This window comes from Hippopotamus amphibius, chromosome X (assembly GCF_030028045.1).
Source record: "Hippopotamus amphibius kiboko isolate mHipAmp2 chromosome X, mHipAmp2.hap2, whole genome shotgun sequence".
NCBI lineage: Eukaryota > Metazoa > Chordata > Mammalia > Artiodactyla > Hippopotamidae > Hippopotamus > Hippopotamus amphibius.
The window spans coordinates 107,543,081-107,555,358 of record NC_080203.1 but is presented as its reverse complement, the minus strand read 5'-3'; the positions used below and the strand labels follow the sequence as shown (position 1 = coordinate 107,555,358).

Below are 12,278 nucleotides of genomic sequence, written 5' to 3'. Positions count from 1 at the left end.
CCTTTTTGATGAAAATACACAAAATTATCAATAAAGTTATCTTGAAAAAAAAGAAAGAAACCTAACTATCGGCAGCCCTCTAGATCTAACTGCTAATTTATAGGAACCACAAGGGACAGAGAAACATTTTAAACTATACCATGGGGATATAATCAACAACATCTAGATAAAAGGTCCTGTTTCTTCAAAACAACAGGGGAAAGAGAAAGAGAGGCAGAGGAAACTTTTAAGAGTAATCTATAGATTAAAGTAGATTTAACAATTACATTTAATAATCCTAATGTACAGTCTTATTCATCTCAAATTAATTATTTAAAAAACGAGTGGTGTCCTATCAGATAACCTGGGAAACATAAGCACGGTGTATTTCATTATACTAAGAAAATATTAATTTTTCTGGGTGTGACAGTGGCATTGTTACGTTTTAAAGGAGGATTCTTTTAAATATACAAGCTGAGATGTTTAGAGAGGAAGTGATATACTTTCTGGGATTTGCTTCAAACAGATATAGGCAGTGTGGGTGTAGTGAGGAAACGAGATGATAATGATTATAACTGTTGGAGCTCAATGAGGGGTACATGGTATTTGTCATACAATTTTTCTTTTTTTGTATATGTTTGAAATTCTCCATAATAATGTTATAAAGAATGATCCATGTGCACCTATAATACACTAAGAGCAAGAGATAAGTTATCCTAAGAATAATTATGTCTTAAGCTCTTCCCTACTCCTCATCATGGCAACAATAAAACTATGCTCTGTGATCATTATGATTTCTCTAAGCTCTCAGAGACAGTTTTTAGATCTTTGTTTGTTTATGAACCTCAGTCAAGTAATCAGGAAGTCAATATAATAAAATATTCTAAGTTTATGGGAAACATGCAAGCATAAATAACAATCATTTATACTTCTGTAACAAAACAGACATTGGATCATACTTAAAGCATCCAAGATTCAGGGTAGATCTGGATTCTGGTTTGTCCCAAAGGCTTAGCAGCATTTGGTAAGTAAGGGAGTCAAATCAAATCCTTATCTTTTAGTATCTATTTATATTTAATTTATATGGGGGCCTAAGAATTACTTAATAAAAATAACTTAAAACTCTCCATCATTAGACAACATATGAACATTTGTGTCCATGAAATTTGTGGAGCTACAAAAAAAGCACAATTTCAAGGACAAAGTCTATCACTCTAAGATAAAATTCATTGTACAGATATGGACGTAATAAGCTAAATTAATATCTTGGTCTAAGTATTAGAATAGAAAAGTCCCAAGTACACCCTGATGGCTATTACCAGAACCCATAACCAACTCAACGACTTTCGTGTCAGATGTGTGCCCTAGGATACAAGATCCACCTGTTTGTTACCTTGAAGGACCAGTTTTATTAAAACAATCACTCTTTGGAGCCCAGCAACTCTACTGTGACTCCCTTATAAGAGTACAGGTATCCCTCGCTCTCTGAAAGTTTATTTTACGCCACTTCACTTTTACGACCTACGTTAGTGCTTGTTTTCACTAACTCAAAGAAATCTGAAGAGGATTTTGCTTTAACAAAAAAGAAGAAAAGCAAAAACAGTGTTCAGCATTTGTTTTGTAGCAAGTGGTTATGGAGGCAGCAGGCACTCCGAGCAGCAAGAGTGGCACCGCCACCTCCTTCCCAGGAACTACACTTAGCATCTCAGCATCAAACCTCCATAGCTTAGAACTGTGTGTGAGCGTCTGTGCTTCATGTCGATTTATTTTGTGTATCCGTTAGCAAGATGTGCCTAAGGTAATTGCATCTTTGCTTTACACCAGCCATTTTGGCATACGGAAGGTTTCATTGTACTTTTGGAGAGCAGGGGAAGCCTGTCTAACACTGAGTGTGGGGAGTTTGCCCTTGCCATTTCACGGATATGTTTAGTAGCTGTGGCTTCATGTACACTGAAAGCACCAAGCAAAGCACCAAACAGCAGCATCCAGGAGGTTAACAGTGGCCCAGGGCACACTGCTGAGCTGCTGCAGCTGTGGAGGCAAGCATCTGCTTGGAGTAGAGGGTCAGCGGTGTAGGTGATAGAGGTGTGAAAGGTCTCAAGGGAAGCACTCAGTACCAGAACTAAGGGAGGCGAACAGGGACCATACTTGCAAGTGCTGGGCGACATCCGACAAGGACAATGATGCACACTGGAATGGGAAACATTGAAGAGTGGCCAAGGCCTTGCAGATGCACGTGGAGAGGCTAACAAGCTAGCAGAATTAGGATACTAAAGCCACTGTAACCTATTACCACACAGGCTCATAACCCCGCAGGCAGTTTGGATTACAGCAACATCCATATACTCCTCAGGGCTTGGCTAGGCAAGATCTTTATTGAACAAAACACTCCTAGGCAGTGAAAGGCAGTGTATATTCACTAGCTGGTGCTGCTATCCATCTGTCTCCCAAGCCAGAGACCTGGGAGCCTTTTGTCTCATCTCTCATCCCTCATAGCCAGTTCACTGCCCAAAGTCTTAAACTGGGTTCCCCAGCATCAGACCTGGGACAGGAATTTGAGTCCATGGTGTCCATTATGATGGTGATCATAGGAAGCATCACTAGGGAAGTAGAGAAATGAGAAAGAAAACAGGGAACAGCCATAACAGGGCATGTTAATGACAAAGTCATGACTATGGGCAACTGGGGCTCAATGTCACTGGGGACCTCTGGAAGATGGTGTAGGCATACTTCACACTTGTTCCATCTGAGAGTCAAAAAACTCAGGGTATTTATCATCCAATTCTCATCTGTCATTAACTAAAGGATACCACTTGGGGTCTCAATATTCCAGCACGTCTAGCCTTCCTCACATAGGTAAATCCATCAAAGTCCTTAGTTCCATGCAAGTAGAAAACCATTAGGCAGAATGTGCCAAGGGTATATGGACACTGTATACTATGAGGGTGAGTGAAAAATTATGCACACTCTGGCTGCAGAATTTATTTTAATTAACTTTTAGAAAAGACAAATGCATCATTTTTCAACCTCATCTCCTTGCTTTTCAATACACTTTGTCCACATGTCAAGAAGCTTTCGTATTCCCTCATTAAAAAATGTTTTAGGCTGAGCTGCAAGCCAGAAATGCACCGCTGTCTTCACTTCTTCATTAGAAGTGAATCTTCATCCTCGTAGGGCTGCTTTCAGGGGGCCAAACAGGTGAAAGTCTGATGGAGCAAGATCCGGACTATAGGGAGGATGCTTTGACACCTCAAAACGAAGTTTTTGCAGCATGTCGACAGTATGGGCAGAAGTGTGTGGTTGTGCCCACCCTCAGACCACAAAAAACGAATCACTGCACGCTGCTCTTCTTTCATGCAAATTACAAGTGGGGCATCCATTTTTGCTCACACCGCAGTTACAAATGAACTGATGGAACACATTCACACCTGCACAGCAGTGACTGGGGAGAGAGTAGCCTTGAACAGAAAGTGCTGGTAAGACAGTGCAGCCAACAAAAGTTTTAATATAACCAGAGTGCAGATAATTCTTGACTCACCCTCGTAGATTCAACGAGTATACTATACATTTACTTATAGAGACCATTAGAGTTGTTCTTGCTTTTTTCTAACCAATGCCTCATCTTTATTCTAGAAACAAGGTTGAAAATGCATAGGTTGGGCAAGAACCATGATGAGGCTTCAGCTTAGTTGGAAGCTGCTCATTGGATGATATTCTCATGCATCCTTCAAGACAGTGGCATAGGAAGCCTGACCCAACTTGCCCAGTTGGTTTTGATTTCTCCCCCTTTGTGTCAGCACCCTTTGCACATTCTTACTGTTGTTTTATTCCTCAGTTATCTATCTACAAATCCATTTTTTCTTAAAGATTATCATTTCCTTGAGAGCAGAAATTGGCCTTTATTCATCTTGCTATTTTAGGCACAGATGATAGTTCCTGAGACTCAGTAGGTGCTCATCAAAAGTTTGTTTGTTGCATGAGTAAGTGAATGCATGTGTTGCTGCTAATGATCTTGTTCACTGTTTTCTTCAGATTCTGCTTCTGCTAGTCACATTTAAATGGCTTTACTTGAGCTATTTCCAATTTTTAAAAAGATTTTTTTTCTGACAGTGATTTATCACTGCTGAAAGTTTTCAGTTACCTTCCAGTTGTTTTAAAAATGAGATTGCTATTTTTGGTGAAAGGAAATAAGGGAGAAAAGAAAGTTCTCACTCTCAATTTGAGTTTTGAGAGGATCAAATAGCTTCAGGTCAAGGCGTCAATACTGATGGGACACCCCTAACAGCTGGAGAACCCCCCAAGGTGTTATTCTAAAAGATATTTTTTGATCTTTATCCGCTACAAAGATACATACATACATACATACATGAGCCATGCTTTGACAATAATAAACTTTTTACCTAGGATAACACAGTCAGTATGCACTGTAGCCATTTCATAAAAACAAAACAAAACAAAAAACTTGGGTTCTTCCTTTGCTTTTAAATTATAAAATTTATATATATAATTGGTTAATCAATTCTTGAAGTGAAATAATACATGCAAATTAAAAAAGAAAAATATTGTGTTTTTATACAAAGAGAACCCTTTTGCATATATATAATAAACTAGAATGTATATGCACATTAAAGCAACTAACACTACATAATTATCACATTTCAGTGTCTGTTCATATCAACTGATCTCACTCTTTTTAACTGCAGTACAAAAGTCCCTTGTAGGGATTTACTACCTAGCTATGCTCATTTACATTACCTATTTTCCTATTACCCAGCTACAGTGAAAAATCCATTTACATCTGTATTTTTACCCTTGTGCACATATAGGTGAAGTACATACTCCTTGAAGTAGAATTGCTATGTAAAAACGGTCATACTTTCAATTATGAAACATAACGCCAAGTTGATCTCAGCGCCTGGCCTTATCTGTGCTACTCCACAGTCTAAGATGGCTTTGTTCCTCACACTCTTGCCTCCAGTGTGCATTCAGTAAGCCTTTCACCTTTGTCAATCTGATAGGTGAGAAATGCCTTAATTTTAAATTCTTGAATTATGACTTAAGACAATTCTATTTCATGTACTTTTAATTGCCTGTTCATCTCTTTGCTAATGTTCCCTATAGAGTAGACTTTTTTCTTATCACTTTACAAATTTCATAGTATTTAAAAAGAATTATTCTATTCCTAAATGTCTTTTCTATTATTTCACAAATTTTGTTTAAATAAAATGGGACTTTTCTAAGTGATTAAGCTATAAACTTAGGATAAAACTTTTCTTTTGTTTTATTGCAGTGAGTTACCAGTATTGATACTGCCAATTTTAAAAAAAGACTATTAATGTCTGTAAATAACAATGAAACACACCGAGAAACACATCAATTAATAAAGTAAGTTTATTTTTTTCTACAGAGTTAAGTCTACTCAAAAAATTCTAGGTTATATGACTATCACTCATTTTTATCAATTTACTTATTCATGGGCTCAGATTTTCAGAGATATTATATGAAAACTGCTCTTCTTTTTAGAGTACACAGGAATATGTGCACTTTGGTGGATGTATACGTATGTACATAATTACTGAATTCTTAACATCACATCAATTTTCTTATTTGCAGCTGCTACATGATAACAAGTTAACGGTAATCAATCTGGTGTCCTACTTTCTGATCATTGCGGATCCAGTACATTCAATTCCCAGAGAAAACCTGGCAGTTCCCTTAGGGGTAAAAATGACATTCATTGTTGACTAACGTTGACCAGGTGAGACACTTATGATTTCAATGTTTATTCTCACACTATTTTTTTAAATGACTTTCTTTGACATTTTGCAGAAAAACCCAAAACAAAACATATATATATATACACACACATACATATATATGAGTATGCTATGTTGAAAGCACAAACAATATCAAAATTAAATGGGATTTTTAACACTGCAATGTGAATGGTGGTTCATGTCAGATGGAAGCCAAATGTGCACCATAATGAAACAATCAACACTTTTATTTAAAACCCAAACTGGGGCTAATTCGCTCAGCAATGCACCTGTATTATTGTCTCATGAATCCATATTCCAATATGGATTATGGAGTCTATTCCAGTAATTCAATACAGAGTTAGTAGAATCAGATCATTTAATCCTTACTGAAAATCCATGGAGAGAAGCAACCTAAATGTCCATCAACAGATGAATGGATAAAGAAGATGTGGTACATATACACAATGGAATATTACTCAGCTGTAAAAAGGAATGAAATTGGGACATTTGTAGAGACATGGATGGACCTAAAGACTGTCATACAGAGTGAGGTGAGTCAGAAAGAGAAAAACAAATATCGCATATTAACACATATATGCAGGATATAGAAAAATGGTACAAATCAACTGGTTTGCGAGGCGGAAATAGAGACACAGATGTAGAGAACAAATGTATGGACACCAAGTGGGGGAAAGCGGGGAGGGTTAGGGGGGAATTAATTGGGAGATTGGGATTGCCATATATATATTACTAATTAGAAAAAAAATATCAAATTGTACATTTTAAATATATGCAGTTTATTGTATGCCAATTGTATCCCAATAAAAGTTCTTAAAAAAAAAAAAAGAAAATCCATGGAGAATATATTATTATTGGTATTTTTTATATAACTTTCCCATGAGATACCCAATCCAATGTCTTAAAGAACAAGGTGGATATTCAGAAAACTAAAGTCTCACATAATGTAATTCTGAAATATAAATAAGGGGAAGTTTATGGGCTCATGACATCACTCAATGGGATCCTAAATAATGAAACTCAATAGATTCTAAATAAAGCACGGGCAAAAGGGATTTTCCCATTCTTTACTCTTAGAAACCAAAAAGGTTTTATATACCTCAGCTATATGAAATTAGATAGTATTTGACACTTAAAAATGTTAATGGCATTATTTTGTATTTAATCTATTTGTTCTAAATTATTACTGAAATATTTTGGTCACTTCCAGGCCCTAAGAGAGACAACCACTTTCTCTTGTCTATGTTTGCTTTCTCTCCTATATTTGATATATTAAAGATCATTTACTAGGTATTTATTAGGTACAGACTGCTAAATTTACATTAGCAGGAGAAAATACCTGTGGAGCTAGTTCTTTGTGTACAGCAACCCTGGTAAAGATTTGTTATGAGTACTTTTGATTTTTTTGTGTCAATCTTTTTTCTTTGTCTCTGTCTATTGGGTTGTCATAAGAGGGAAAACCATAGGGTAGAACACAGGCATAGGCCCTATAAGCTCACTGTTCAAGTCAGTTTCACAGACCGGTGAGTTCACAGGTCTCATCAGACCAGTGTCTGTTTAGACAAACTGTTTGCTACGGGTTAATGTGCACATGAGGTGAAGGCTGTTGCTAAGGGACATCTCAAAAGTCAAACTTCAAAATGGGTGGGCATAGGTCAAACACTTAAGAGCTGTCAGAGAACTCACCACCTAATCCAAAGACTCCTGTCTTAGGATAAGCTGGTCACAGAATGGGTTAGATTGACACTAGGTCACCGGCCAACCCCAAGAAAATTTCTGTGCATCAAGGCACTCTATAGAACACCTCACAATCTCCAACCCAGCGACATATGGCTCTTAGGCATTACTTTGGCTCTGAGAGACCCAAGCCTTAGCTAAAGTTGTTAATGTGCACATAAGAAAAACTGGATGTTTTCCTTTCTTCTTGTTCTGTCTTGAGAGCTTAGCTTCAGGACTAGTAGTAATATTCTCTCTGGTCTCTGCCAGCTAGAAGATACATGTACCAGCATACACCTTGGTGGCCAGTCGAAAAGACTAAGGTTCTGAGACACAAAGTCACAAGCAGTACTATCTTTTTCCAACTGTGCCAGCTCTCAGGGGAGTTTGTTATGAGGGGTCTCGGTCCATAAGGGGCATTTGTCATCTCAACCTTGTCTTGTTGGGGCTGGAAAAACCCCATTCCAGTAGCACCTGCCAGGTGTCACAGATGAATGAGTCTGTGACTGGAGGCATCTCACATTCCTGTGAGAAACAGGAGACTCTGATTTTCACTACACCACTCATACCACCTGTGACATCTTTGCTTTCTTAGGCTAACCCTGAGAGTACACTTTCTGGATCTTGTGAGGGCCACATCCTTCGCACTCTCTTATGAGATGCCTCTTGCATCCTTGATGAAGCCATAACAAGGCTTATATTGGATCGAGTTGCTATTGAGATTAATATAAGGTCCTACTTATCAATGGCCAGGCAATGGATTCTTTGAACTGGCTATATTTGAAAGAAAAAAAAATTGAGAGAGCTCTCATTCTAAGCAATTGTCTTATTGGTACCAACGGAAAGACCAAGTTAAAAATGAGACACAAAGGAGTGTCACAACTAGCCTTAGGGACTCCCTTAACAAGATGAAAGAAGAGAAGTTAGACTTAGAACAAAATTGAAAGTCTCCATCCAACATAAATTCCCCTTTTTAAAATCCAGCCCTCTCTCCTCAGCAAATTCCCTTTGCTCACAAAACTCCTCCACCTTCCCCAGAAAATCCCTTAAACACCCGGCTGCTTGTTTTCATTTCCTTTTCCGTACACGATTCACAGAGAGCACTTCAGCCTGATCTCTAAGCCCAGGGTATACAGGTTTCTCATGTAGACACTAAAAGCCAGGACATAAATTTAACAGAAGCATCTGGGATGGACAGTAAGGCTTGACATAAGGCTTGTTTTTCCTGGCGCTATAATCAGGCTCTGCCTGTCTCAGGACTTCCCATGTAGTATCCTTTGCCAATGTATACTGGACCTCCATCAGAAAGAATTCTTATTGTCTGGACAACAGTATATCTTTTAAATTATAAAGCCATTTTATGTCCACTTTCAGAGGATCCTACCAAATTTAAGGAGGAATGTGTTTCAGAAGCCACTCAAAGGGATTTTTTTTTACTTTTTGGCTGCTAAGGGGGACATTCTTCCCACCCAGGATTATACTGTAGTTTTCAAACAAGTCACATGGCCCCCTAAACAAACCACCCTCACAGAGGAAACAGATGACCAGAATTTCTCCTGGGCCCTCTTATAAATGATTAGCTAAAGGCCAATGTATAGGTGCTTTTTCCCTTTAAGGTGAATAAGTCCAAGGTTACAATATGCACTCATAAAGGACTTTGTTAAAACATCAGAACATTTATATACAGACTTTACAAAGGTATATGTCATTTAACACCGAAGATGTTTGCTGTTTGTCCCAGCTGAAAACTGACAAGATATTTAAAAGAATTGTTTTAATAACTCTGTGGTTGAAGACTGATCAGATTGGAAGCTGATAGAAAATTTGGGGGGACCTCCTCCCCTAAGCTAAAATGAAACTGTGTATCCAGAAGTAAAGATAAAACTTCTAAAGCCTTTGTAAAAGTAGGTACCAAAAAAAATGGAGATGGGGGAGATGCTTTTTTAAAAATACAAATTGCTATAAAACTTCTTTGCACAGAGTCTTAGGTAAACTTATAAACTAGTGAACTTTACCTTATCATACCTATCTCAAGGATAAAATTTTAAAACAAAACCTATAAGATCTCTATTTATGTATGTCTATATATTTGTGTGTGTCCCTATGTATGTGTTGTAGATGTGTCACATTTGCTATATCTGGATTACATTAGTTAACTTGTAAAACAGTTCTATTTCATTGGCCTAAACAAACAGTGCTTATATAAATTTAGTATTCATAAAAATTCTCAAAAGTTTAAAAGAAACTAACCCAGATGCTTTTCAGGATCACATGACCTGGGAAAATACTTGGTGTTAAAGCTAGTTTAAGTTTGTCGGCTTAATTAATACAGATATATCCTTAGAATAATCAACATTGAGTATAATATGCTTATTCTTTTTTGTTTTTTTAAAAGTCAAATAAGCTTATGTTATCTCTGCTACAAAATTTGTCAACAACAACAACGAAAAGAAGACAATGGCTAACTGCTTTAATATCTCATAAAATTTTCATAAGTAATTTAAATACAGTTATAAAGAACAAATGAATTAAATAAACAAATGTAAGAGAGAAATGTTTTTAGGTGAACTTTTTAGTAATGTTTGTTTTATTGTATGTTAACTTAAAAATAGTTACCCAAATCTATTTGGTGACTTCCACTGTTAAGAGTTTTGCTAAGTTAAATTAAGTCATAGAATTTCACTGAATATCTACATCATTTCCAAATGAGATGAAATAGTGAAATGTTAATTTCTGAACGTAGGTTTATCTACTTTTAGCTTCCTATTACAGAGGAACTAAAGATAAATTTGGGTCCCTCACTAAACATATGTTATGCTTCATTGAAAGACTAAACTATGAAGAAGCACATGCTTCTAGAAATTTTGAAATGTATTCATACATTTGTCAATCTAAGGAATAGTGGTATAACAGACAGTTCATAATTGCTTACTTCTAAGTTTTCACTAGAGATAAGGTTTCTAAGGTTAAAGGATTCTAATTAATACATGTAGCAAAATAACAAGGGAAACACATCTGTATGCAAGGAAAGTAAGTTGTGTTTTTGGTTAGAAAAGGTATGAGGTATGGAGATGTGTTTTTGTTAAGGGAAAAGAAACTAATTTTGTCCTAAAATAAAAATGGTTGTTTCAGAATGGGAAAAAAAAAAAAAGAATGGAGGATACACTATGGAGAGAGAGGCAGAAAGAGAGAGAAAAGGGGGAGGGGAGTCTTGTGCAGTCAAGTTGGCTGAAATTTGAATTACCATTATAAGGTTTTTTAAATTAAGCTTTAATACCAATAGTGTACTTAGGTAAAACCAAAACTCAATTTTCATTCATCCGCTAAAAAGAAAGAAAATCTTTCTTAGATTATTGGTTTGCTCTTAATAAGAAATTTAAACAAAGGTTTCTCTTTACCTTTCAAGTAATCTGTTTGGAAAGCAAAGATTTTATGTCTTACCCACTGTGCTTCACGCTGTCTTCATCAGGTCTTTGATTACTTAAAACTGAGTCCTCTCTATTAAAAGAGCTACGTTTTGCTCATAACTATGTAAACTTCTACATTTGCCTTTAAAATATTTTGTTACTTTGGTTAAGTAGATAATTTTGTTTCATAATGATCTGTGATCCTAGTTAGTCAAGTGTCCTCAACCCTTTGATTTTTTGACAAATTTCACAAAATCAAATTCTAAATGAAGTCTTTTTGACCTGGAATTAACTTTAGGATTTTCTAAAGGGCCCCTGGAACATGTCAAAAGATTTGTTCTCCTCCCCTTATAAAAGAGAGAGGCTTATGTGATATGTTAAATTATATGAGAAGCATTAAGAGATAAGCAGTAATACTAAGCTTTCTTCATATTGTATTTGAAACTATATATTATGTGTTCCAGAAATTGTGTGAAATTCCTAAAATTCAGATATATCCTGGTATAATATTATCAGTCATCATTCTAGTCATTATCTTTAAATGTTGTATATCACAGAAACAACCAAACTTCCTTGCCAACTGCACTGTAATGAACTCTTATCAGATCTGTAACCATGGCCATGTTTTAAAGTCTCTGTCATTTATAGTTATTGTTTTACTCTGATGCTTTTGCAAAAGTATTTGCAAAAGTGCTTCATCTTCAAGGAGACTAATGGAAAGTACCCTAGAATACAGATTTCTGATAACTTGAAGATCATAAAACTGAACTGGGAAAGAATTTCTAGAATTAATGGAAAAAACTGGATTCAAAAATCAATGAGAATTAATTATATGCAACTGAATACACTGATGAGGATGATTATAATTTTTATGATTTTTTTCCTTGAAACATTGATTATTTTTAAGTGTTTTGTTTTTCTAAAGTTAAGGAAACCTTTTATCTTTTCTCTTAAACTACCTATAACTTAGAACACTTTTATGGGATACAGCTTTGTGAACAAAGATGAAACATTCATCGTTTTCTCCCTACCCGATTCTTCCAGAATTCAGAAACTCTCAATGAGTATTCTTATTTTAATGGCAATATAGTTATTTGCATAAGTTCAATAAGAATGTGTTCATCTTGTAACAGGACACAATTGGAAACATTAGTTATATTACCAAGGCTTTGACTGGCATGTCAAGCTTTTAAGAGTCTAATCTGAGATTCCTTATGAAAAGTTCCAGCAATGCAAAATTAAAAAAGACTATATGGTCAATAACTATTCTTGCTACACTTATGTAAATAATCAGACCAAGTTTATTGAAACTAGACTTAATTTGCAAACAAATCAATCTTATTGTGGTTATCCTTGATAAAAATGGGAGTGATTGTAGAGAGAAAAATTATATTTTAAT

The 12,278-nt window shown here is 35.9% G+C and overlaps 1 protein-coding gene across 5 annotated transcripts in view; it reads right to left on the bottom strand.

The window, feature by feature from the left end:
- Positions 1 to 12,278, bottom strand: part of DMD (dystrophin) — a 1,940,210-nt gene that overhangs the window by 1,725,308 nt on the left and 202,624 nt on the right. The gene's annotated exons all lie outside the window — the stretch shown is intronic.